Raw genomic sequence first — 8,021 nt, forward strand, 5'->3', positions numbered from 1 at the left:
ACATCAGGTTTCTGGATTCCCAGCTGAATGCCTATCATGCATTTATTTCTTGTTAAAATATCAAAATTATTAATGCAAAAGTGATATTAAAATATATTAACATAAAGCTAGTTGAAGTCTGCTTACAAAGTAATTCTTTCAACTGTAATTAAAATATCATACAGAATGAAAACACTAAGAAAAGACCATAATGCTTTAAATCAAATAAATTTGTGAGTACTTGTTATTTAAAGGAAGTTGTTAAAGGGTATATTTTCTAAATAACTTCAGAAACAAAGAGTACAAAACTATTAGGGCTCCTGTTCCATTTTTCTAATAAGAAGAAAGCAGACAACCCTTTCTATATGGAAAAAATGTAGTCATAATTTTTTTGTTCCTTTCTGTATTCCTGGGAAAACATTTTCAAACCCAACACATAGGCCCTCTTGCTTCCCTCCTTTCCTGCCCCACCAGATGATACTGCCCTCTAGGGATGGGTGTTTCCTTCGCAATGAATCATTGCTGCCGCGTCCAGTGTAGCCAAGAGTGTGACCAGAGGCAGGGGAGTTGATACCACCTTCTAATTGTAGAGTATTTTCCTCCTCTTTCCTCTTTTCCCTCTTTCTACCTTACTACTGTAGCAAGTTTATTGAAACTTATAAAAAAAAATTTAGCTGCATATTATGAAAGAGGGCAGTAAGATAAATGAGCCTTTTGGTCAAAGTTCTCATGGGCTAGAGTTACAAGAGGCAAAAGTCTGATGTCTTAGAGCTGCAGAACTTCTCTGGGGTGAATGTAATTGTAAAACATAATTCAGGGTGACCTAGTGAGTGGTCTCATCAAAATAAACAAAGTAAGAATTTAAAAAGGGTTAGATTAAAGTGTTATTTCTGTTCGAACTTTCTGGAATGTCCAAAGAATTTTCTTCCTAAAAAGCTTACTTCATAAGCATAAACTTCAAATCTTAAATTTTTAAAGTACATCTACACATAGGTTATAAAGAAGAAAAAAAGGGGTATCTGTCTGAGAGCAGGGGGAACCAGTATTGTTTCGACCATGTATTCCTACGTCACAGTACCTTTGCCAACTGGGAGTAGTGATTATTTTTGCAATGAGAGCAGCTAAATGAAAAAAAACCTTAACTCTAGTGAGCTGAACTTGCAAACCTGAAGTTATGCAGTCATCGCAAACATCATGTGTGTCAATGCAACAGTTGCAATGTGAAACATGATCTAGTTTAAGTCATAATTAATTGGCGATGGGCAATGGTTCAAAAATGTAATGTTTCCATTTGAAAGATGTTAAAATTCATTACTCTATTAGCTTCATGTTTTTAAAACTTTTTGGACACTGGGTTTAGGCCCAGAGGAATTTCGAAAATCAAAATTGACAGTACATATTTAACTATCCAAACCACTCAGCAATTATGCTTAGCTGCTCTATTCTCATGCAATAACTCCGCAATCTAGGAACTTCTGTGCATATTGAGATTCCTATGGAAGTTATAGAATTAATGAAATTGCGTTTTCAATTTCCCTAGGCTCAACCTAGACATTAAGAATATAAATGTAAATTAACAGAGAAGAACTAGCAGCCATGAATACTAACACTCAAAGCTCATTCATTTTCATTTAAATTTTACGGAGACATCAGGGAAACAATTTCTCCTCCTTTCCTCCAAAGAAATTATATTAATAATTTTGGCAGTCTTCCTGTGAAGGAACAATGTGTAACATCTTTACATTACTTAGAAAACAGGCATATTGAAAACTAACAGCTGATTCGTGATGTTTGCTTTGCTTGTGGGACAGTTTTAGAGACGGTACCTAAATAGGCTACTCCTGAGTTTTAGGAGATTCTGAGGTTCAAAATTATGAATTGAAAATACTTACTAACCAATAGCCTCTAGTACTATCAGGTATAACAAATGGAAGCATAAAGTAAATGGTTCAAACAACAACCTTGTATAATGATATAACTAGTAGCTTCCCCCACCATCTTTCTAGAAGATTCTGCCATGACCAGAGGGTTGTGGGTAAATTGTGAGCTGTTTACTGTTTGGTTTACCTGACCTTTGGTAAAGGAAGGAGTCTCCCACAGGTGGAAGGACAGTTCCAAGTAGTTAGGAGCTTCTGGTCAATCCCTGCTCAGAGCAAAAGTGAAAACTATCCAGTGGATAACTTCCCTCCAAGGTTGTTTATTTGAAATATGTATTTATTCAATTAGGTAAGGTTGAGTAAGACAATGAGAGCAAGAAGCTTACCTTACGTGTCCTACCTCTTGGGCTCTTCATTTGAGATAAGAATTTAATCTTCTTCATCTGCCTCATGGGGTCTCCCCACATAATTTCTCTGTGAATTTCTCATATGCATTCTCTTCTCTGATGGAAGGTTATTCCTTTGTGTTGCAGATGATTTTCCTGTGGAAAATGCATTCTTAAATATTAATTGTCATATTACAACATAAATTCACAATTTTCCACAACATTTCTGATAGACAAGTAGGGTTATTATAAACAGATTCTGGGGAGTAGAAAGATCTTCTTGAAAGTTCCTATAGGTGAAAAAATGTGACAAATATATCTTTTTATCCACAAAAAAAGTTTTTAAAAGAATGAAGAGGAATGAGAGAGGAAGGTAGATGCCTTGCTGGAGAGATGTCAAAACAATGTAAAACAATGTTAATATAGTATGGTATTAGTTCAGGAAAGTCAGTCAAATCAGTGGAACAGAATTGAGAATTTTTTAAAAAGATGTATAAAGGAAGGCTAATTTGATTTATAATAAACTTTAGATTACTGAGAAAAGGTTTGGGGACAAGTAGCCCATCAAATGAAGAGAAAAAAAATAGTTGGTACACTTAACAGAAGCCATTAACAAAAGTAAACTTTAGAGTTATGATTTTTGTAAACAATATATTGAAAATAATAGAAGAAAAGAATGGATAGTTTAAAAAATTGTGGCTGGGCCCGGGCTAGTGTGGCTCAGTTGGTTGAGCTTCGGTCCCATGCACCGAGAGGTCACTGGTTAGATTCCTGGTCAGGGCACATGCCAGGGTTGTGGGCTCCATCCCCAGTGAGGGGCCTGCAGGAGGCAGCCGATCAGTGTTTCTCTCTCTCTGTCTCTAAAATCAATAAAAACATTTTAAAAAGCTTCCAGCTCTTTAAAAAAACACACACACACAAAGTGTGGGTGGTAAAGTCATCCTAAGCAAAATACAAAACTCAGACTCCATGAAAGAAAAAACTGACAGATTTGGCAACATCAAGTGAAATGAGAGAAGATATCAGCAACATATACAACAGACGAGTAATGGCTAAAATATATCAGAATTCCAACAAATCCATGAGAAAAAGAAAAATAATCCACTAGAAAAATGAGAAATTGACATAGGTACTTCACAAAAGAAATTAAAGATAATAACCATACAAAAAAGTTCCACCTTACTGGCAATCTGGCAAATAATAAATATTAAAACATCAATGAGATATTTCTGCCCATCAAATTTAAATTGTTTGATGATGTACACTGTTGTTGAGTACAGGGAAAACTGACACTTTCATATACGCCTGCTTTTGAAGGAATATTTGGCAGCATACAGCTCAGTTGTTAATCTATCAAATCAACTCTGGGAATCTATTCTGAAGAAGTTCTTATAGAAGTGTACAAAAATTTATAATGAAAAAAACATGAATTCACGAATGTTTATTGCAGCATTATCTGTAAAAGGAAATAATTGGAAACTACTTGAGTGTTCATGAATAGAAAATAGTTAAATAAATTATAGTATCTCAAGTTATTCTCTCTACTCTTGGAGATGTTTAAATATTTCTGTAATTAAAAAATTACCAGTTAAGAAAAAAAATTATAGTATCTCCACAAAATGGTACGTTATGCAGTTGTTTAAAAAGTCAGGTAGGTCTGTAGGTACTGATACATCACCTTGCTATATTTTTAAATAGAAAAAGCAAGTTTCAGAATCCTGCATATAATGTGATCCAATTTAGGTAAGAAAAATGCGTATGAGCATATTTCTATACATAAATGTGTAGAAGTAGGGCTAAAGAAATGCATACCAAATTTTTGACAGAGTAGAAGTAGGGGCAAGACTAAAAACAGCTATAGCAAGTGGTTAAAAGCATAGTCTCTGAGGTCACAAACTTAGTGGCTCTAGCTATGTGACTTTGGCAAGTTTCTTAACCTCTCTGTGCCTCAGTTTCTTTATCTACAAAGTGGTGGTGATAATATTGCTTACCTCAAAGACTTGCTGTGAGGGTTAAATGAGGCAATGCACGTAGAGCAGTTAAAATGAAGCCTGGAACATAGTATAAGTTTACTGTGTAAGAGTCGGATATTATTATATTCCTTAACTATTTTGCAATAAGAATGCATTCATGGATTTCGTATGTAACAAAGACAAAAAAAAGAAAACTAAAATGAGAATGTGACAGTGCTTCTGAATAAGAAAGAAGGGAAAAGAAAAAGTTAGTATTGCCTACACTGGAATTTTAACTATACCACGATCCAGTAGAACATTGAACTTAGAATAATTCATATCTTAAATAGTACGTATAGAACAACAAAAAGCACAGCCACAATATTTTGCAGCTCCCAGTCTATTTCTCTTGTCCTGTGATTTTCTTTGAATAATACAGCACAGCAGAAGTAACACTGTGTATGTTCTGGAGCCTAGGCCTTTCCAGGCATTGTAGCTTCTACCATCTTGGGGTACTGCTCTGACACCAGCATCTAAGGCAGCTGGTGTTTCCTATTCAAGAATGAAAGACCATGTGGAGAAGAACAATTAAGGCATCTAGACAACACTCAGCACCAGTTGCTAAACATGTGAGCGAGGCTACTTTGTACCTTGCAGGCCAGCCAACCCTCCTGAATGCAACTGCACAAATGTGTCAAGGAAAAACCAGCAGAGCAAATGTGTAGTTAACGCACAGAATCATGAGAGATATAAATTGCTGTTGTTTTAAGCCACTACATTCTAGGGTCATTGGTTATGCAACAATAGTTAACTGATACAGAAGATAGGAGATCTCTTGGAGAGAGACCACATGGAGACAGAGGCCCAGATAACTCAGTTGTTCTAGCCACTCCAGCAGAGATACCAGACATGTAAGGTCATGTGGGATGAATCCAGCCCCAGGTGACCTGCCAATTAAATGTAGCTACTTGAGTGAGCCCAGACAAGATGAGCAGAAAAATTCCCATCTTACCTGCCATAATATGAAAAATGGTAAAATATTTTTTGTATGCAGCCGTAGATTATTGACACCGTATCCAAGAAGCCTAACTTACTAAATACATAGTATCTCTTTTAAATACAAGACTACCTCTTAGGCATGAACTAAGGATGGTGTTAAATCAAAGCATTAGATTTTAAAGCAAGTTTCCTATATGAAGTAGGAAGTGATACTTTGAATTAAATGTGATCAAATAACACATTTCTCTGAATTCTTCCCATTTTAATCCTTTGTTTTAAAAATAAAGTTGTTACATGCAAAACTTGTCCCCAGTTATCTCTGTACGGTCTATTATGTATAACCAAGATATACAGAAGGACATGTCCCTGCCCTCAAAGAAATAAAAGTACAATAGGAGAAACAGGCATCTAAATAAATAACTATAATACAAAGGACTGGGATAAGGGCCAAGAGAGGAAAAGTACTTTAGCATTTCAGAGGAAAGAGCATTTCAGGATGGAAGTTCAGGGAGGGCTTCTTGGAAAAGGGAGTAATGGATATGAATCTGATGAGTATGGAGAGAGAGCTAGAAATGGAGCAGGAAGGGCATCCCAGGCAGATGCAGAAGTGATCTAAACTAAAGGAATTTTAGGTTTTATTCATAACTATTTGAATGAAAGGATAGACTGCTCCACTGTTACCATTTCTATTCGATGGCCTGTGGGATAGCCCATACTTCATACAGTTTCAACACAGAGCTGCAGTAGCCCGTGGCATCTAGAACTTCAACCATGGCGTCAGGTATCCTAGAAAACGGATGAACATCCTTTGTGGTGGTAGGTGACTCCTGCTTATGCCCATCCTGTGGCTGGAGTTCCTTTGGTGATAAGACAAAGTGGTCCTAGAGGATTTTGCATTATTAAATGATGATTACTGGAAAAAATAATGTTAAAAGCAAATTATGATATGAACAGAATCCTACCTTTAAAATGAAAGGCAAGAAGAGGTGTAGGACTTATGAAAAAGATTGGTTCTGTTTTTAATTTTTAACAATCGCTGTCTGATTATGACTACATACTTATGGAAAATAAAATCGAGAAAAATATTTTAAAAAATTAAAATCACTAAAACCCCCTGGCATCGCTATTAATATTGCGATTTACTTTTCCTAGTCCTTTCTCAATGTATCTGCTTGTAAATATTTTAGTTTTAGTCAATTCCTATAGATATGACATGATATACTTTTGTAATCCTCCATTTTCCCTATTTAAAAATATATTGGAGCTGGAAGAACAAGATGGCGGCTTGGGCGCAGTAACACGAGATGGCGGCTGAGTGACAGGATCCCTCCAGGCGGAAGCCGGAAGCCGGAAGCTGGAAGCCGGAAGCTGGAAGCCAGGCGGGAGCTATATCACCCTGCGAGCTCCTCACTGCGCCATTTTTCTTGCGTGAGGCGATAGCGAAGCAGCCGCGCGCTTAGGAACGAGTGGTGTCGCCTAACAACCGTGAGAACCCCTCACAAACGGCGGCCTGGGCAAAAAAGAAACCTGACTGAGTGGCGTGGATCAGGTAATCCGTGGTGAACCGTGGGCCCCGTTACGCCAAGAGTAAGGCTTGGGTTCCCGCCGCCCTCCTCCACAGCCTCAAAGGCCTAGGCCCTCTCAGAGGTGCCGGGGCTTGGCTCTAGCGCTTGTTTTTGTCTTTCAGAATGGCTTCCAGCAACATCTCTAAGGCTGAGTTCATTGTCGGAGGGAAGTATAAACTGGTAAGAAAGATCGGGTCTGGCTCCTTCGGGGTCGTGTATCTGGCGGTCAACATCACGAATGGCGAGGGAGTGGCGGTGAAGGTAGAATCGCAGAAGGCCAGGCATCCCCAGTTGATGTATGAGAACAAGCTCTATAAGATTCTTCAGGGCGGGGTTGGCATCCCCCGCATACGCTGGTATGGGCAGGAAAAAGACTATAACGTGCTAGTCATGGATCTTCTTGGGCCTAGCCTGGAAGACCTCTTCAATTTCTGTTCAAGAACCTTCACTATGAAAACTGTACTTATGTTAGCTGACCAGATGATAAGTAGGCTTGAATATGTACACACAAAGAACTTTATACACCGAGATATTAAACCAGATAACTTTGTCATGGGTGTTGGGCGTCACTGCAGTAAGTTGTTCCTTGTTGATTTCGGTTTGGCCAAAAAGTACAGAGATAACAGGACAAGGCAACACATACCGTATAGAGAAGATAAGAACCTCACCGGCACTGTCCGATACGCCAGCATCAATGCCCATCTTGGGATTGAGCAGAGTCGCCGAGATGACATGGAATCGCTAGGGTATGTTTTGATGTACTTTAATAGAACCAACCTGCCGTGGCAAGGACTAACGGCCGCAACAAAGAAACAAAAATATGAAAAGATCTGTGAGAAGAAGATGGCCACTGCCGTCGAAGTTTTATGTAAGGACTTTCCTGCAGAATTTACTATGTATTTAAACTATTGTCGCGGGCTGAGGTTTGAGGAGGCGCCAGATTACACGTATCTGAAGCAGCTATTCCGCACTCTTTTCAGGAGCCTGAACCACCAATATGATTTCCTATTTGATTGGACAATTTTAAAGCAAAAAGCAGCCCAGCAGGCTGCCTCTTCAAGTGGGCAGGGTCAGCAGGCCCAAAACCCACAGGCTTCTAAGAATGAATGACGGAATAGAAGCAGTGCAGATGATCGGAGAAGCATTTGTTTCTCCCCAAATCTAGAAATTTTAGTTCATATGTACAGTAGTTAGTGGTTGTAGACAACTGTTTACTTGTAAATAACTCAATTTCAGTATAATCTGGCTCTAAGCAACATTGGT

At 38.2% G+C, this 8,021-nt stretch overlaps 1 pseudogene; it reads left to right on the forward strand.

Moving 5' to 3' along the window:
- Window positions 1-6,881: 6,881 nt before the first annotated feature.
- Window positions 6,882-7,952, forward strand: LOC107524999 (casein kinase I pseudogene; annotated as a pseudogene).
- The last annotated feature ends 69 nt before the right edge of the window (window positions 7,953-8,021 follow it).

Source organism: Miniopterus natalensis, chromosome X (assembly GCF_054644295.1).
Source record: "Miniopterus natalensis isolate mMinNat1 chromosome X, mMinNat1.hap1, whole genome shotgun sequence".
Lineage (NCBI taxonomy): Eukaryota > Metazoa > Chordata > Mammalia > Chiroptera > Miniopteridae > Miniopterus > Miniopterus natalensis.